Genomic DNA, 20,836 nt, shown 5'->3' with positions numbered 1-20,836 from the left:
AGTATTGTAATTGATTTGTTAATAAATAAAATATATTTTTGATATTTTTATCATAAGTCTTCATCTTCTAATGAACTCCGTTGTTATGATGAAGTCCTTAGGGCTATTTAAGTTCGATAAAAAGAGGATTTATCGATTAGTCCTTAAAACTGTTCACGACAAAATGATAAACTGCTAATAAAGACGACAGCTTCTATCGAGCATAGGTCACTGTAGGCCATATGGGTTGGTTATCCTCTTAATCAAGGAGTGTGGAGACACTGGTATGGCATACAGGTGAGATATAAAGGTACATCATCATTGAACGTGACTAACTCTAGAGTATTCTGCTGTCGAGAATGTCTCTGATGGGATATAGGTATAAGTGTCCCTTAGACCTGAGATTGCCTCAGTGACTTGCAAGCAACTCACTGTGCTTTGGTACTGGACTAACTGAATTTTTAATTCAGAAATGAAAGGCTTCTGGGTATAGTCAAGTATTTGCAAAGTCAGAGTGTGATCGAGATGGAATTGACCACTCCAAGAGTTGGAGAAGAATGAGTCGTTGTATTTCAATTTAGCAAAACTTTGGCCAGGGTAATCCATCAGATGGATTTGATATTTTGAAATACAATGTGGATAACCTGATCAGAGTTGACAGTTGAACTCTGAGGTGTCCTATAATTATTTTGGTCAAGGGGATGAATTATATGGAAACTATATCTGCATGGGTTCTAAGGATGTTGTTCTACACATTCGACCTATCCGGTCGTCAGGTACCATTGCTAGATGGTCACTTCAATTGGTACAAAAATTTATTTCTGTACTACCGACTTAGGTTCGAACCTATGAGGTCACACACATTAGAGTTCATGATCCAATCGGATGGTTGATCAACGATTAAGAATCGTTCTAGGGTTAAATGATCAATACGATTAACATTTAACCCAGTGCAAGTGTTGCAGGAGGATCGATTAGCAATTTGATTGCTAATTGGCTTAATTTGATTAAGCCAATGGGTTGAGATTAAGTCCAATTAAATATGATTTAATTAGTTTAGTTTGGGCTTGATTGGATCAAGTCCAATTGGTTTATTGGATAAGCCAATTGCAAGGAAAAACTAGTCCTAGTTCAATTAGGATTGGGTCAACCTAATTTTTAATTTGATTAAAAAATTAAATCTAATTTAAATTTAATTTAATCTGATTAAATTAGGTTCTTAATTGGGTTAAGATCTATTTTAATTAGATTGATCTAATTTTAGTTTGATTTGGTTTGAGAAACCAAATTAAAACAAGTCATAAGATAGAATCCTAGTAAGACTAGGATTCCACCTTGCGCCACATAACCCCCCCACACCCTCTCTCTTATTCTACGCCAATCTCCTCTTATTTTGTGCAACAAAAGCCCTCTCCCAGGTCTCTCCCATGTCCATAAAAGGTTTCCTCTCTTTTTTCTGACATGGAAGGTGGTTTGGAACAAATCAAAGAGGAATAAATTTGGATTTCGAATTCTATGAGATAGAGTTTTAAAAATCCAAAATGCTTTCAATTTTGCATCGAATTTATCCAAATTTTTTTTAAGATTTTTGTAACTTTTAAGGTACATATTATGTACCCTTTTCTGGTGGTCCATGCATGAAAATAAGGAGGAGGTGCTCAAGAGTTGGGCGCCCCTTATCTTGCCATGTTTGGATAAGCCTTGACTAGGTATTTGACCTAGACAAGGAATCTATCATATCTCTCTCTATAAAATGAGTTTCTTCATAAAAGTTTTGAAGAACATATAGATTTGAGATACCTTTAGGCCATTCAAAAATTAGAGAGAAAGGCCTTTGGGTCGTGGAGATATAATAGACACAAGATAGGGTGTTTAGAGAGAGAAATGAGAAGAAGAAGAGGGTCTTCTTCTAGGGTTGTTTGTTTTCATCTCTTCCCTTCCTCCATCTTGAGTTTTCTGAGAACATCTCAGATTTGAAACTCCTCCTCCTACTTCTCATCTTTAGAAGAGTCTAAATCAAGAAGAAGGAGGCACCTGATCAACCATCAAAAAAGAATCTGCGTAGTACTAGCATACTATGCTGATTTCCTGAAGCAGGACTTCTGGTTGAGATTCGTGGGCTCGTGTGGATGACTCCTAGAGGTCGGATGCATGTGCGGCTTACAACATCATCCTCAAGCCTAGATCAGCGAGGTTAGAATGTCTAACTTGCAAGGTAATAGATCTGATCTTTTGTTTAATACACACATTAGATGTAGTATAGAAACATGTTGATATAATCAACATGTAGTTCATGCTCTATATATTTTAATTTCTAATTTAATGTTATGTAATAATTATGAAGAAAATTCAGTACAGGGGTAAAATGATAATTTTAAAATTTTTTAAAATTACTATTTTACAGTAAAAATTATTAATTAATCTAATTAATTAATAAAAATTTATCCTACACTAGGATCTAAATATGATATATAGCATGCATGCATTTAAATTTGAAATTCAAATTTGAACGGTAAACACTTTACTGTAATGTGTTCAGAACATAATACCTTTGTGCGGGTAGTAGATCGCCACAATCTGATCATCGTCGGGAGAGTCTGATCATCGCTATGCAGCCACACAGCATGTCTAGCCTCTGTGGATCATCCACACGAAGCTCCCGGTCTGATCGACTCCTCATGAGTGCTAGCTCGTTGTAGAGCTCTTTCGACGGTCGATGCTGATCAAACTCCTTCGATCGATGTCTGTTGATTCTTTAGATACTTCAGATCATCAGCAGACATGCTTGAGAGGATATTGAAGATCTCCCTAAAATTTGATGGGGTGGGCTCACGACACTCGTAGCTCACCTTCTCACTTTCCGAACTCTAGGCTGAAACCCTGTGCACACTTTTTCTTTCTTTTCTTTCTTTTTCTCTCGGAAGGATATAGACCTTCACCTTGCACACAAGGATTCCTCACGTCTAGATTTTCTCTCCAAAATTTTTCTTGCACACACCCCACTCTTCTCCTCTTTTTAAAATAATGTCAAACGTCTTATCCACATGAGAGGATAAAGATGAGTAATTGCACATTTGAATTCAAATCAAATTTTGAATTTAAATGGAAACCAATTTATCCCTATCCACTAAGGGCGTGAGAAGAGGAGGGCGAGGCTTAATTTGTGTGTGAGTGATTTTATGAGAAATATTTTTTCGTGTAATAAATGGGGTGCTAAAAGAGAATAAGGTCAAGGCGCTAAGATTGGTTGCTCATTCAAATTCAAACTTTGTTTTGAATTTGAATGGCCAATCAATCATCCTTATCCACTCATTTGATGCATTAAAGTAGGGTGTGAGGAGGGCTTTGCATGAGGAAAAATTCATGAGAACTTCTTTCTCGTGAATTCAAATGGGTGCAGAGGAAGTGAGGTGGCGCAGGGAGGATGGGTCAATGTGGTTTCATTATTTAAACCAACCTAATTGAACCAAATAAGTTAGACCCAATTAGGTTAATTTAAATCCAACTTAATTAGGCTTAATTAGGGTCAATAAAATCCTAATCAAATTAGAAATTGATTAAGCCCAACCTCTGATCAAATCAGGGACCAAACCATCTCGACGATTAGGTCAACTCTTAACCTAATGGGTCAAACCCAACTGAATCCAATTCAATTGGACTTGATCCAAAAATAATTACTCAATCAAATTGAGTTAATTAGTGATCAAATCACTAATTAAATCTCTCATGAATATTGAGTCCAAATCCGATGGGTAATCGGGCATCAGAATTCATCGATATGTAACCCTGATCGAAGAGTCCCAAATCAGTGGGACTCTTGACCCCGGTACCCAAAATGTGTGGGACTCATGATCAGAGAATCTTGATTCTCGATCATAGAGTCCCAGACATGTAGGACTCATAGTCTACGAGCATTAGGACTCTTCATCAGCCATCAGATCAGATAGAAACTTCTAATGTGTGTGACCCCGCAGGTTCGAACCTAAGCCGGTAGCACAGGAACCAATTTCTGTACTAATCGAAGTGACCATCTAGCAATGGTACCCGATGATCGAATAGATCGAATAGTCACAATCACAATACTCAGAACCTACGTGAATATGGTTACTGTATAATTCATCCTTTTGACCTCTGTGTTTAGGATGACTCAGGGTTAAACTGTCAACCCTGATTAGATCATCCGAATCATGCTCAACTCAAACAGTCCTGTGACTCCTCACAAAGACTATCCTGACTAAGGTTTTGGTAAATTGAAACATGACCATACACAGCTCCTAAACTGGAGTGGTCAATCCCATCTTGACACATGCACCGACAAGTCAAGTACTTGACTACACCCAGCAGCCTTCCGTCACTGAATTAGAATTTTAGGTAGTCCAGTGCCTAAGTGCAGTGAGTTGCTTGCAAGTCACCATGGCGGTCTCAGGTCGGAGGGACATTTATACCCATATTCCATCGGAGCAAATCTTGACAGCAGAAATAGCTCCGAAGTCGGTCACGTTCAATGCAGATGTACCCTTACATCTCACCTGTATGCCATACCAGTGTCTCCACACTCATTGGTTAAGAGGACAACCAACCTATATGGCACACAACGACCTATGCTTGATAAACGTTGTTATCCTTGGTAATAACGTATCATTTGGTCATGAACAGATTTAAGGACTAAACGATAAATCCTCCTTTATCGAGTCTAAATAGTCCTAAGGACTTCACCACAACTTAAGAGTTCCTTAGAAGATGAAACATTTTGTGATGAAAAATATCAAAATAATTTTTATTAATTCATAATTCATGTACATATACAAAAATGAGCACAACCATCAACAGACTGACGATTGGCTTTGGGACACAATTTCCAACAATCTCCCACTTGACCTAAAGCTAATCGGTGCAGTATCTAATACCCATCTTCGACTTGTAGTCATCGAACTCCTTCACCGCAATGGCTTTGGTGAATGGGTTGGTCAGGTTCTCCTTTATGTCGATCTTCTAAAGGTCGACGTCATCTCGATCCATAATTTCTCGGATGAGATGGTAGCGGCGCAGAATATGCTTCGTCCACTGGTGTGCCTTGGGTTCCTTCGCCTGAGCAATGGCTCCAGAGCTGTCACAGTAGAGCAGAACTGGACCAACAAGGGAGGGTGCTACTTCAAGCTCGGTGATGAATTTTCTCAGCCACACCACTTCTTTGGTAGCATCTGATGCAGCGACATACTCTGCCTCGCAAACTGAATCAGCCACTGTGTGTTGCTTGGAACTCTTCCAGTAGATAGCCCCACCATTAAGGGTAAAAATAAATTCCGACATACTTGTGCTGTCATCGTGATCAGACTGGAAACTAGAGTCTGTAATATAAGTCTCAAGTTCGATTCACCATAAACAAGCCACTGGTCCTTAGTATTTCTTAAATACTTCAGTATGGTTTTAATAACCTTCCAGTGATTCTCCCCTGGATCAAATTGGTATCTACTCACTACCCCTAGTGAGTATGCCACATCTGATCGTGTACATATCATGGTGTACATGATAGATCCCACTATCGAAGCATATGGAATCCTATCCATACGCTCTCTTTCTTGAGGTGTTGTCGGACAATCCCTCTTCGAGAGAGAAATTCCATGGCCTATCAGTAGATAGCCTTTCTTGAAATTCTCCATGCTGAACCTCTTCAGCATAGTATCTATGTACGTAGACTGGGATAAATCAAGCAACCTTTTAGATCTATCCCTATAGATCCTCATCCCTAGGATGTAGGAAGCTTCTCCCAAATCCTTCATGGAGAACTGTGATGACAGTCAAATCTTTATTCCCTGTAATGCAGGGACATCATTTCTCGATTAAGAGAATATCATCCACATACAATACAAGAAATACTACTACTAGACCATTAGCCCACTTATAAATGCAGGGCTTTTCTCCATTCTTAACAAAGCCATACGTCTTGATCGTCCTATCAAAACGTATGTTCCAACTCCAGGATGCCTGTTTAAGTCCATAAATGGACCTCTGTAGTCTACACACCTTAGACTCATCAGTGGATGTGAATCCTTTAGGTTGTATCATATACACCTCTTCATCCAGCTCTTCATTTAGGAAAGCTGTCTTCACATCCATCTGTCAGATTTCATAGTCCAGATGGGCAGCTATCGCAAGCATAATCCGAATGGATTTGAGCATTGCCACAAGAGAAAACATCTCGTCATAGTCTATACCATAATGTTGACGATATCCCTTGGCAACCAGACAGACTTTATAGGTTTCCACCTTTCCGTCTGCACCCCTCTTCCTCTTGAAGACCCACTTACACCCTATGGGTTTTACTCCTTCGGGTGGGTCAACCAATGTCCACACATCGTTGACCTTCATGGACTCCATTTCGGATTTCATGGCCTCTAGCCATTTCTCAGAGTCGGGTCTCTGCATTGCATCTATGTAGGTGATCGGATCCCCATCATTTTCATCAAGTTTGATAGGATGTCGACCCAGACCAAGAAATCATAGTATCTGTCCGGTTGACATGGTACTCTACCAGATCGTCTTAAGGGTGCAGGAACAATGGGCTCCGGATCTGATCTAACCAAATTCGGTTCAGGTTCAGCTACTTGTGTCAGTTTTTTCACCTGTCGAACTTCATCAAGTTTGACCTTAGAGGCAACAGTCTCTCCATCAAGGAACTCTTTTCCCAAAAAGATTGTCTTAAGGCTGACAAACACTTTTTGCTCATCAGCTAGGTAGAAGTAATACCCTTTGGTCTTTTTTGGGTACCCTATAAAATTACACTTGTCAGACCTAGGTCCTAGCTTGTCCGTAATTAAACATTTAACATAAGTCGGACACCCCCAAACCCTAAGGTGCGAGAGTACTGGCTTACGTCCTATCCATATCTCATATGGCGTTTTGGTTATAGACTTACTCGAAACTCTATTTAGAAGGTAGCAAGCCGATTCGAGCGCATATCCCCAGAGGGAGATCGGCAGACCAGCAAACCCCATCATGGATCGAACCATGTCCAACAAGGTCCGATTCCTCCTTTCAGATACACCATTATGCTGTGGTGTTCCAGGAAGAGTCCATTGAGAGAGAATTCTATTCTCCTCAAGATATGTCAGAAACTCATTGGAAAGGTATTCACCTCCTCGATCAGATCGAAGAGTTTTAATACACTTCCTAGTTTGTTTTTCCACCTCATTTTGGAATAGTTTGAACATTTCAAACGACTCCGACTTATGCTTCATTAAATAGACATACCCATACCTCGATAGGTCGTCTGTGAAGGTTATGAAGTAGAAATATCCACCTCTTGCACTTGAGCTCATGGGTCCACATACATCAGAATGTACTAGACCCAAAAATTCACTGGCTCACTCACCTTTTCCAGTAAAAGGTGATTTGGTCATTTTACCAAGAAGACAGGACTCACAGGTTGGAAGTGATTCACAATCACCTAATTCAAGAATTCCTTCTTGAGCCAATCTGTTTATCCTGTTCTTATTGATATGACCTAGCCTACAATGCCAAAGGTTGACTTCTGACATACTATCTATTCTAGAGTATTTACCAGAGGTTTGAACCACATTAACAGGTTGTGATAGAAAGTAAATTCCATTATTAAGTTGTCCAACAAACATTGTAACACCATTCAAAATGATATTGTAAATATTTTTTTTTATTAAAAATTGATAACCGTACATGGCCAAAAGGCCTACAGAAATAATATTTAATAAAAAGCTTGGACAATAGTGACATTCACTTAGAATTACATTTCAAGAATTGATTACAAGGTTCATGATTCCTAATGCTAGAACTGGAACTTTGCTTCCATCTCCAACGTTCAGGAACCTCTCGCCTTCATCAAATCTCCTACTGACTTGCAGACCCTGCATCGAATTGCAAATATGATAAGGGCTTCCTGTATCCAATATCCAGGCAGTAGTATCACAAATGAAAAAGTTGCAAGGTGTTATCATATAAGTACCTTGCTTCTTCTTTGGCCTGTTCAGGTCCAGTGAGGCAATGTATAGAGGACAGTTCCTCTTCCAGTGCCCTTGCTTCTTGCAAAAGAAGCACTCCGTCTGGCTCTGGTCGGGCTTGCGCTTCTTGGTCTGACCCTGTGCAGACGTCCCAGCATGCAGCTGCACCTTCTTATTCTTCTTCTTCTTGTTCTTCTTGCCTTTCTTAAAGGGTCGACGACTAGAAGAAGATCCTCCCATAACATTCACTGACTCCTTATGGAGCTGGTGATCCTTCTCAAAGTTCTGCAGCAACCCAAAAAGCCATGGTAGTTCACTACAGGCTTTGTCATTCAAAAATGAGTAAGGAAGGGAAGGAAGGACTTGGGTAGAGAATTAAGGACCGCATCCTTACTGAGCTGCTTGTGCAGGGAAAAATCCAGTTTACTTAGGTGCTCAATCATTTCGATCATGTACAGTACATGATTAGTGACTGAGGCTCCATCCCTCATTCGAGCATTGAAAATGGCACAATTAGTTTTGTGCCTTTCAACATCGTCAGGCGTGCCAAAAGAGTCGTTCAACATTTGAAGCATCTCCTATGGCTGGGCGTTCTCGAACCTACGGCTGAACTCATCATTCATTACCGCTAGCATTATGCACCGGATGGTGGTGCGGTCGTTGAGCCACTTCTGGTAAGTGTCTCGGATCGTCCCTCTAGTGTTTAGGGCTAGCTCTTTAGGTGCCGGATCCGTTACTACATAAAGGATCCACTCATGCTCAAGGATGATTTTTAATTTTTGATACCAGCTATCAAAATTAGGTCCCATGAGCTTGTCATTATCTAATAATGACCGGAGTGATAGGGTAGTGGCCATAGCTGCATAAAGGAAAATCAGATCTATATTAGTACATAAATTATTAATACTAAAGACTTGAACTTTAGTCTAAAGTTTCTCCCAGTATTTTTACGAATTGATAGCCTCAACCTTCAATTCGAGAAATTACTTTAATTCCTTAGTGGGTGCTAGAATCCACACAGACTACACACGAGCCCAACTTTGGTTGGTCAACCCATATGCATCTATGGGTAGGTTCATAACCAGTTGTTTCTCTAAACAACTTCTAGTAATTGATTTTTTCCCAGAACCTAATCAATAGGCTTTGGCCTCCACTAAAAAGATCTGGTTAGGTCCAACCATTAACATGATTTGATTTGATGAATCGGACCAATAAATGATCAGGCCCGACTTTGGCCGGCCAACCTGATCACCATCAGAAACACTCAAACCAAATTATCATATTATGAATGATAATTTCATTAGTCAAAAAGCACCAGGCCTTTGGGCCTCCAATGATTATTAAACTAATGGACTCATTATCACTCACTTAATGGGAGGCTATGACTTAGTTATCACTATAACTTAATCATTTTTAGGACCTAATAATTTTTGAGGATTTTATTAAAGGATAGATGAGAAGAATATATCCAGCCAATTTCAATCCTCCCACTGACTTCACCAAGTCAGATTAAAAAGGATTTAATTAAAGCTGGTATTAGGAGCACCTAAATCAGTCAAACTAATTTACCTAATGAAATGGGTGAGTCCTAATCACCAAGTGATCTAATCAAAACCTAATTCACCAGGTTGGTCAGGTAAGTGAGATCAGTGGTGGGGATAAGCCATTAACTTGTCAGAGATCGAATCACTGCAAATAGCTCCTGCTTAAGAACCACTGGTCAAACTGCCGAACTTACCTTAGACACCAATCGGTTCATTAGTTTTAATTTGATCAACTTAGTAAATAGGGTTCCACCATGTAGCCATGAATTAAGTCCATCTTGGTCTAGTTAAAGACATGGATTCATTCTACTACAACTATTGAAGTTGAGTCTAGAGTATCCTTGACCTAATCTAATTCAACTTTTGATTAGATTTGATCAATTACTCTAATTTATTCCATTTCTTTAAGCTAACCTTAGGTCTAACCCAATTATGGACCTAATCCATCTAACCCATTGACCCACAAGTTTATGCAATTATCTTAGGTCTTAATTCATAATTCTAGACCAACTTGACAACACTTAATTCTTTTAATTAAGTATTTGGGCTGATGGGTCAGGGTTTGGCTTTTTAAAAATAATTTTCAAATTTGAAAGGTTTTATTTTCTATTCACCAAACATGTTGACTCATTTCACAAATAGATCAGCACATTTCATAAATAGCAATCATATTGCTAATTACATAACAGAAAGTAACTCAATCAAAATAAATCATGAATATTCCTTTAGATCTAATCTAACACATTCATGATAAATTTTATCATTGAACCTTTACAATTAAGTCCTTTCGCTACTTCATCTGCATGGGATATAATTACAGCGGCACCCCTACCGCCATAGGAGACCCCATCGAATGGGAGGAGAAGGCCTTTAAACCCTACTTTTTTCCTATGACCGGACGGCCATGGCAACCAACCCAATTCGATTACTTGCTACTTGGATCATGTATATCTAAATATATCAATTTCAAAATTTAAATTTCAAATTTTAAATTTTGAATTTCAAATTTCAAATAAATTTCAAATTTCAAATTTTAAATTTTTGAATTTCAATTTTGAATTTTAAATTTTGAATTTTAAATTTTAAATTTTAAATTTGAAATTTTAATCAAATTTTAAATTTCAAATTTTGAATTTCAAATTTTTGAATTTTAAATTTTGAATTTCAAATTTCAAAATTCAAAATTCAAATTTTGAATTTCAAACATTTGAATTTTGAATTTCGAATAACTTTCAAATTTCAAATTTCAAATTTAAACTTTTAGATTACAACTTAATCTATGCATGCAAATATATATATCATATCTAAGAACCTGCTCTGATATCATTTGTGGGAAAAATTCAGTGTAGGGATAAAATGGTAATTTTAAAATATTTTCAAAATTACTATTTTACAGTAAAAATTATTAATTAATGTAATTAATTAATAAAAATTTATCTTATACTAAGATCTAAATATGATATATAGCATGCATACATTTAAATTTGAAATTCAAATTTGAATAGTAAATACTTTACTATAATGTGTTCAGAATACAATACCTTTGTGCGGGTAGTAGATCACCATAATCTGATCATCGTCGAGAGAGTCTGATCATCGCAATGTAGCCACACAGTGTGTCTGGCCTCTGTAGATCATCCACACGAAGCTTCCGATCTGATCGACTCCTCACGAGTGCTAGTTCGTTGTAGAGCCCTTTCGACGGTCGATGCTGATCGAACTCCTTCGATCGATGTTTGCCAATTCTTTGGATGCTTTAGATCATCAACAAACATGCTTGAGAGGATGTTGAAGATCTTCCTAAAATTTGATGGGCTCACAACACTCGTAGCTCACCTTCTCACTTTCCGAACTCCAGGCTGAAACCCTGAAGAACTCACTGAAACCCTGCGCATACTTTTTCTTTCTTTTCTTTCTTTTTCTTTCGGAAGGATATAGACCTTCACCTTGCACACAAGGATTCCTCACGCCCAAATTTTCTCTTCAAAATTTTTTTTGTACATGCCCCACTCTTCTCCTCCTTTTAAAACAATGTCAAACATCTTATCCACGTGAGAGGATAAAGATGAGTAATTACACATTTGAATTCAAATCAAATTTTGAATTCAAATGGAAACCAATTTATCCCTATCCACTAAGGGTATGAAAAGAGGAGGGTGAGTCTTAATTTGTACATGAGTAATTTTATGAGAAATATTTTCTTGTGTAATAAATGGGGCGCTAAAAGAGGATAAGGTCAAGATGCTAAGATTGGTTGCTCATTCAAATTCAAACTTTATTTTGAATTTGAATGGCCAACCAATCATCCTTATCCACTCATTTGGCACATTAAAGTAGGGTGTGAGGAGGGCTTTGCATGAGAAAAAAATCATGAGAACTTCCTTCTCGTGAATTCAAATGGGCGCAGTGGAAGTGAGGTGGCGCAGGGAGAATGGGTCAAGGTGGTTTCATTATTTAAACCAACCTAATTGAACCAAATAAATTAGGCCCAATTAGACTAATTTAAACCCAACATAATTAGGCTTAATTAGGCTCAATAAAATTCTAATCAAATCAGAAATTGATTTAGCCCAACCCCTGATCAAATCAGGGACCAAACCATCTCGATGATTAGGTCAACTCTTAACCTAATCGGGTCAAACCCAACTGAATCCAATTCAATTGGACTTGATCTAAAACTAATTACTCAATCAAATTGAGTTAATTAGTGATCAAATTACTAATTAAACCTCTCATAAATATTGAGTCCAAATTCGATGGGTAATCGGGCATCAGAATTCATCGATATGTAACCCTGATCGAAGAGTCTCAAACCAGTGGGACTCTTGACCCTGGTACCCAAAATGTGTGGGACTCATGATCAGAGAATCCTGATTCTCGATCACAGAGTCCCAGATACGTAGGAATCATAGCCCATGAGTATTAAGACTCTTCATCAGCCATCAGATCAGATAGGAACCTGTAATGTGTGTGACCCCGTAGGTTCGAACCTAAGCCGGTAGCACAGGAACCAATTCCTGTACTAATCGAAATGACCATCTAGCAATGGTACCCGATGATTGAATAGGTCAAATAGTCACAATCGTAACACTCAGAACCTACGTGAATATGGTTACTATATAATTCATCCTTTTGACCTCTATGTTTAGGATGACTCAGGGTTAAACTGTCAACCCTGATTAGATCATCCGAATCATGCTCAACTCAAACAGTCCTGTGACTCCTCACAAAGACTACCTTGGTCAAGATTTTGCTAAATTGAAACACGACAGTACACAGCTCCTAAACTGAAGTGGTCAATCCCATCTTGACACACGCACCGACAAGTCAAGTACTTGACTACACCCAGCAGCCTTCCGTCATTGAATTAGAAATTCAGGTAGTCCAGTGCCTAAGTGCAGTAAGTTGCTTGCAAGTTACTGTGGCGGTCTTAGGTCGGAGGGATATTTATACCCATATTTCATCGGAGCAAATCTTAACAACAGAAATAGCTCCGGAGTTGATCATGTTCAGTACAGATATACCCTTATATTTCACCTGTATGCCATACCAGTGTCTCCACACTCATTGGTTAAGAGGACAACCAACCTATATGGCACACAACGACCTATGCTTGATAAATATTGTCGTCCTTGGTAACACTGTATCATTTGATCGCGAATAGATTTAAGGATTAAATGACAAATCCTTTTTTGTCGAGTCTAAGTAGTCCTAAGGACTTCACCACAACTTAGGAGTTCAATAGAAGATGAAAAATTTTGGGATAAAAAATACCAAAATAATTTCTATTAATTCATAATTCATGTACATATACAAAAATGAGCACAACCATCAACAGATTGATGATTGGCTTTGGGACACTATTTCCAACAATAATCATGTAATAGGATCTCAGATCTAGGGATTCTCTAGTTTTAGAAAATAAATTTTGATTTATTTTAGTCTTCCACTGCATGATCTTGAAAAAATTTCAAGATCTAACTTTGAAATCCTAGATCTGGTTCCTTCAACACATGGGTTGGCCGAGCCTTCCTCAGGCCCATATGCAGTCTATGTGGATTCTAGTATCTGCTAAAGAATTAAAATAATTTTTCAAATTAGAGGTAGAGGCTATCAATTCATATAAAATAGTAAAAAAAATTTTAGACTAAAGTTCGAGTCTTGAGGCTTAAAATAGTTCATATACTAATAGATCAATTATTCTCTTTTCAGAAATGGCTAGAAAATTATCGCTCTGTTCATTATTAGATAGTGACAACGTTATCGAACCTAACTTTGATAGTCAATATCAGAAGTTGAGTATAATTTTTGAGCTGAATTGATCGAGAAGTCTAAGGCTAACTCAAACAAGCCTAAAAGAGAAATCAGTAAATGGTTGCTAGTCAAGATAGTTATACGATAACTCCTTGAAATTTTTTTATTGGTAATATTACTATCTGGGTATTGAATACCAACAGTATAAGTCATGTTTGCAATTAGTTACAAAGACTTCAGGATAGTAGGAGGTTTGAAAATGGTGAGAGACTCCTGAATATAAGGGATGGAAATTTGTTCCAGTCCTAACATTAGGAATCGTTGAGCTTGTTTTCAACCCTGACGATGTCATTTTAAGTGATTGTCACTACTATCCAATCTTATTAATGGTGTCAATAAGAATAATTATTGTGATATCATTATGAATGATCTACAATAATGAGTGGACAACTGAAAATGATATATACCTAGTACCACAGCCTGTTAGTGTAATGTACACATCTAACTAGCATTCTAGATTAAATAATATTGCTGAAGCCTACCTTTGGCATAGTTGACTTAGTCACTTTTTATTGGAAAGGATGAATGAGCCAGTGATATTCTGAGTTTGGTACATATTAATATATTTGCACTCATGAACATAAGTATCAGAAGAGGACTTTACTACTTCATTAAAATCTTAGACGACCTATCTTGGTATGGATGCATCTTGCTTATGAAGCACAAGTTTGAATCATTTGAAATGTTCAAATGATTTCAAAATGAGGTAGAAAAATAAACTGTAAAGAATTTTAGAACTTATTGGTTTGATCGATAAAGTGAATACCTTTACAGTAAGTTTTAGACATATCTAGGAGAGAATTGGATTCTCTCTCAATGGACATCTCTTGGAACACCACAATTTAAAAGGATATCTAAAAGGAGGAATCAATCTTTGTTAGATATAGTTCGATCCACTATGGGTTTGCTGGTCTGCCTGAGGTTATGCAATAGAGACTACTTGATATATGCTCAAGAATGTTTCAAGCAAATCGATCACTAAATTTTCATATGAGATATAGACTTGAATAATTCGATGCTCTCTTACCTTAGGATTTGAAGTGTCAAGCTTATATGAAATATTCACAAACCGACTAGCTCGGATTTTGGTCTGATAAATATTATTTTAAAATATTTCAAAGAAATTAAAAATATTCTTTCTACCTTCCTAATGGACATAAGATATTCATGAATCTTAAGGCATTCTTTTTGCAAAAGAAGTTCTTTGGTAAAGGAACTGATACCGTTAAGAACAAGCTTGGTGAAACTTGATAGGTAGAGGAACCGATACTGACACATGAACCAATAAAATCAGAGTGATTAGATCAAATTTAGAGCCCCATGTAAAGGTATCCTTAAGTAGATATGATAGAGTACCATGTTAGTCAAACAGATACTTCGATTTTTAGATTCGAGATGAAGATTTGATCTTCCATATAGATGCCATATAGAGATCTAACTTTAAGAAGTGGCTTGGAGCTATTAAATCCAAAATGAAGTTTATGAAGATCGATGATGTATGGATATTCGTTGATTCACCTGAAGGGGTAAGACACATAGGGTGTAATTGGATTTTAGATGGATAAGAGGTGTAGATGGAAAGATGTAGACCTATTAATTCTGTCTGGTTGCCAAGAGATTTCATCAAAGTTATAATGTTGACTATGATGAGATATTTTTTCTTTTGGTAATCCTCAAGTCCATTCAGATTGAATCAAGCTTCTCGGAGTTGGAACATATATTTTGAACATATGGCTTCGTTAAAAATAAAGTAAAATCCTATATGTATAAATAGGCTGATAGTTTTGTAATAGTATTCTTTATATTATTTATGGATAAAATTTTTTTAATTAAAAATGACATCCCTACATTACAGAAAATAAAAGCTTAGTTGTCATCTCTATTCTCCATAAAAGTTTAGAAAGTTATGAGAACCATCCTTAAATATTTATAAAATACTAAGGACCAATAGCTCATTTATGAAAAATCTGACTTAAAACCTGTAGAATATTGATTCCATTTTTTAGTCGGATTGAAATGACAAAATTATGTCAGATTATATTTTTATCCTAAAAGGAAGAGCAATATGCTAGAAAGGTTCCATACAGTATTTAGTAGTCAATTTTATTTACGATATAGAGTTCTTTGTAGTATTTGAGACTGGTAAAGAAGTTATTTGGTTATGAAAGTTTATTAGCAAGCTTGGAGTGTCATCTTTCATTGATGGTCTAGTTCTTCTGTATTGACAACAGCATTGGAGCCATAGCTTAAGCTAAAGAACTGATGTTTTATCTGAGAACCAAATATTTTCTGCATCGCAATTACCTTATCTGAAAAGATTGGGGTAAAGTCGATCTTAGGAAGATCGACTGAAAGGAGAACTTGACCAACCCATTGACTAGAGCAATCGAATATAAGAAGTTCGATGATCATAAATGGAAGATGGATATTTGATACCAATCTGATTGGCTTTAGTCCAAGTGAAAGTTGTTGAAAAATCTGTCCTAAAATCAATCATCTAGGTTGTAGATGATTGTATCCCATATATGTATATGAATTATAAATTGATAAATATTATTTAGCAGATTCATCATAAAGAATACATCTTTCTAAATAAAACTCATGTATTATGATGAAGTCCTTAGAGCTACTTCCAAAATGATAAAAGAGGATTTATTATGTAGTTCTTAAATCTTGCCCATGATCAAATGATATAATTATTACAAGGATGATAATTATATCGAGTATAGGTAATTGTATGCCATATTAGTTGATTGTCCTCTTAACCAAGGCATGTGGAGATACGAATATAGCATATGGATGAAATGTAGGAGTATATTTCACTAAGCATGACCAACTTCGGAGCACTCTGCTGTCAAGGGTTGCTCTGATGGTATATGAGTATAAGTATCCCTTTGACTTGAGGCTGCCTCGATGACTTGTAAGCAACTCATTGTGCTTTGGTGCCAAACTATCTGAATTTCTAATTCAGTGATGGAAGATTTTTAGGTACAGTCAAGTACTTTGAAGTCTGAGTGCAAGTCAAGATGGGATTGATCGCCCCAAGTAAAATTGAAGATGATGCATCACTGTATTTTAATTCAGTAAAACTCTGGCTAGAGTAGTCTTAGTAAGAAGTCACAAAATTTTTTTGAGCTTGAGACATAATGTGGACCACTCATCTTGGGTTGACAATTTAACCCTAAGTCATCCCTGAGCATTAACAGTCAAAGGGATGAATTATACAGTAACTATATCCACATAGATTCTTGAGTATTACTGGGCATATATTCAGCCTATCTGGACATCGGATCTCATTACTATATGGTTACATTGATTAGTACAAAAATTATTCTTGTGCTACTAGCTTAGTTTCGAACCTATGGGGTCATACACATAGAAGTACCTGTCTGATCAAATGGTTGATCGACAATTATAAATCATTGAAGGGTTTAATTATCAATGTGATTGATGAATAATCCTATGCAAAGATTATAATAAATTATTTACTAATAGTTGATAAAGTAGAAGTATAATTAATTGATAATTTGATTATTAATTGGCTCAATTTGATTAAGCAATAGGGATTGGATCAAATCTAATTGAATTGGATTCAATTAGGTTTGCTTTAGATTAATTGGATCCAGCCCTAATGGATAACAGAACTTGTTCCAATTGATCTTAGGGATACAAATCAAATTTTGAGTTGAATAGAGTTCAATTTAATTTGATCCATTAGATAATAGGTTTGATAGGATCAAACCCTATTATCAAAAGCTTCCCTGATATCCATTCAGATGAAAAGAATTAATCATGGATTGATGGGGTCTTAATCTAACTAATTTCTTAATTAGATTAGAGCCTAATTGATTTTTTAATTGGACTAGGATCTAATTAGTTAGTTTGTTATAATTAATTTTTAAATTGGTTAGGATTGGATCCAAGAATTGTTAGAGTTGGACCAAGAATCATGAGTCTTATTTAGACTAGGACTTAGCCAACTCTTATAACCCCATATGGCATAAATCATCTCACAACTCCTCTCATCTCTACCATGAATAACCCACACCCAAAGAAGTGCCGTGCCCTCTCCTCTCTTCTACGAGAAAAGGAAGGCGCCCATCTTCCCTCTCTGGTTGTCACCCAAAAGCAAAACAAGGAGGGGGCATCCAAGAGTTGGACTCCCCAAATCCCACACGCCTAAGCCTCTTCTCCAATCCCTTTTGAAAAATTTTTGTGAGAGTTTGTTGTTGGTTTCAAGGCATCAAAGAGAGGCCTTCTTGCTGATTTTACAGTAGAAAAATGGAGAAGAAAGGTTCTTCCCAATGGGAGGAAAAGAAGGAAGAAGAAAGGTCTTCTTTCTTATGTGCAACATTGATGAAGAAGGAGTTCATCTCTCTAATTTTTTTTAATTTTTTTCTAACATAAAAATTAGATTGGATCTGATTTTTAACATAAAAATTTAGAGAAAAAATATCAAAAAAAATTGTTTGGGTGCTTAGGGCTTCCTAGGACTCTAGATCAAAGAGAAAAAGGGAGAAGAAAAGAGAAGGACAGTTCTTCTCTTGGATCTTTTTTTTTAATTTTTCTAGGATATGAGAATCTATATTATTTTTTATATAAAAAATTAGATTAGATCTAATTTTTATCATAAAAAATCAGAGAAGAAAAGTTCTTCTTAAAGATGTGAAAGGAAGAGAGAAAGTTTCTCTATTATGTATAGGAGAATTGAGAAGAAAAGGTTCTTCACTTGATCTCTATTGTAGAGATCTGATGCGTAGATCTAAGAAGAAAAGGATAGGGTCTCTTTGTTCTTTGTCTTCTTCATATTCATCTTAGATCAGCCAATAAAAGGTGTCTTCATGAGCTAGCACTCCGAGAGAGACCGATCAGTATAAGAGCTTCGTGTGGATACCCATAGAGGTTGGACGCATATGTGGCTGCTGAGTATCGTGAAGAACTAACTATCATGGATTTTGAATATGATGATCTTCTATCCGCACTCAGATATCGAGTTTTGAACTCAATTTATATTTAGATATGATCTAAATATAATATAAAAATCCAATTGTTGTGTCAAGATTTTTGTTTCTCCACCCAGAGAGTGTGGGAGATCTGATAAAATAATAAGAGTCTCTTTTTGCATCTAAAAATCTCTAGTGTAAATCATAAAATAAATACAAACATCCAATTAGAATCTTTGCTCTCCATTGTTCATTGTGTCAGCTTCCAACCCTCTAACTCAAATCCTAGATATCAATCGATTAACCAAAATCGAGTACATAGACTGGCCCATAAACTTAAGAATTGTTTTTAATATTAAAAAATTAAGCAATGTACTCTACCAGATTGTTCTATTGTTATCAATCCATCCAACCCATAGTCAATGAGCTATACTTGATGAGTAGTGGACAATGACAATTAAGATAGGTGCTATGCATGAGCATATGTTCACTGCCAACGACATATTGATTCATCTACAAGTGTTGTGAGATGATCAGAGTCACACAGCATATGTGATGCATGATGGACAGTCAGTCTATGATCGTTATTTGATAATGATCAAAGATATTAAAGAGCTCAAAAGGCTCAACATGATCATGCATAAGAAATTGCTTATGGATTTGATCCTACGATCATTGATTAGTTTATATGGGTAGTTTATTATGAACTACCATATAAAAGACCATCATGGCACCTTATCTAAATTAGTCAAAGTATTGATAACAAAGAAACCTTGAAAGAGTTCAAAGGTAAAGACCTGAAGAGCCTAAAGAAACAAAGACACGCCTAGAGTAGACATGTCAAAATTGCTCAATACAATCCTTGTAATTTTTTTTTCTCCCAGTTGAGCTATGGACTCTAGTGTAGAGTCGATGAAAAAGTAGAGGGCTGAGGAAGTAACCCTTGAAATTAGCTATAGGGTAACAGTTGCTGCTACGACCATAGGTATCTATCCTTTGCGATCATCGTTTGGATTCAGTTCTTAGAGATAGTCTCTATCATTTGCATAGTGATGCATATGTGAACTTAATTGAGCAAGCAATGAATGCCATAAGGATCTATGAGATCCAGAATTGAGGTGAATTTAAATTATCTATGGACCCTTATACTAAGTCGTATTGGAGAATAAATGATTAACAAACTAGAGAATATGGGCTTTTGGGCTCATTGACTGTTTAGTCATATCTAGTTTGTGTATCATCTCTTTGAAAAAATATGATCAAGCTACTCTTGTAGAATAAGAGAAAAAGGACCACTGTGATATTTATCTTTATACACTTTTGGTGTGTATAGCCTATGTGATGTGCTAACCAAGGAGTTGTCTCTACTTTGCATAAGAGATATGGCATAGTTTCATATTGGACTGCTCTTAGTACATCTCAGCTCAATGAGATAAAAAGAGTCATAAGACTATATGAGATATGGTTTGATCCATAATGAACTTCACTGACTTATTTATGTTTCTTTGCGGACATGCTTATTTTTTATGAAATTAGGTTCTCTCTAAATCTGTTCTTACCACACCGTATGAAATATGGCACATGGTGAGAACTGAATCTTAATTATTTTGAGATTCAAGGATATCCAGTCTGTGTCAGGACAATAGGTGGATATGTTAGAGAATAGGTCTATAAAGTTCATCCTAAAAAAGTTTGAGATATTACTTTCTGAAAGGATTGCAATATGATTGTGACCCAACATGCTATCCTCTTAAAAAATTATTTAACCAAGATAAAGCAGTGGGAGGAAAGTTAAGCTCAAAGAGAGTGTCTCTCAAGAGCAGCGAACCTTGAGACCTTAAGAACCTATTCATCATAAGCCAGTAGATGTATATTCCTCTTCCACCTCGTACACATAATAGGATCTCCTACCCTCTCGAAAGGTACTTGGGTATGCTTAATAGAGGATGTAGAAAAAATTATTTTCTCATGGGAGATGGGGAGCATAGAGATGATCCCAAAGCCTATAACGAGGCAATGTGAGACACGACTCAAAGGAAGGATGTGAAATAGCTTTCCTGAGAAGAAATCTTTTGAAGATTTC

This window comes from Elaeis guineensis, chromosome 5 (assembly GCF_000442705.2).
Source record: "Elaeis guineensis isolate ETL-2024a chromosome 5, EG11, whole genome shotgun sequence".
Classification (NCBI taxonomy): domain Eukaryota; kingdom Viridiplantae; phylum Streptophyta; class Magnoliopsida; order Arecales; family Arecaceae; genus Elaeis; species Elaeis guineensis.
Note: the sequence above shows the minus strand (reverse complement) of the source record.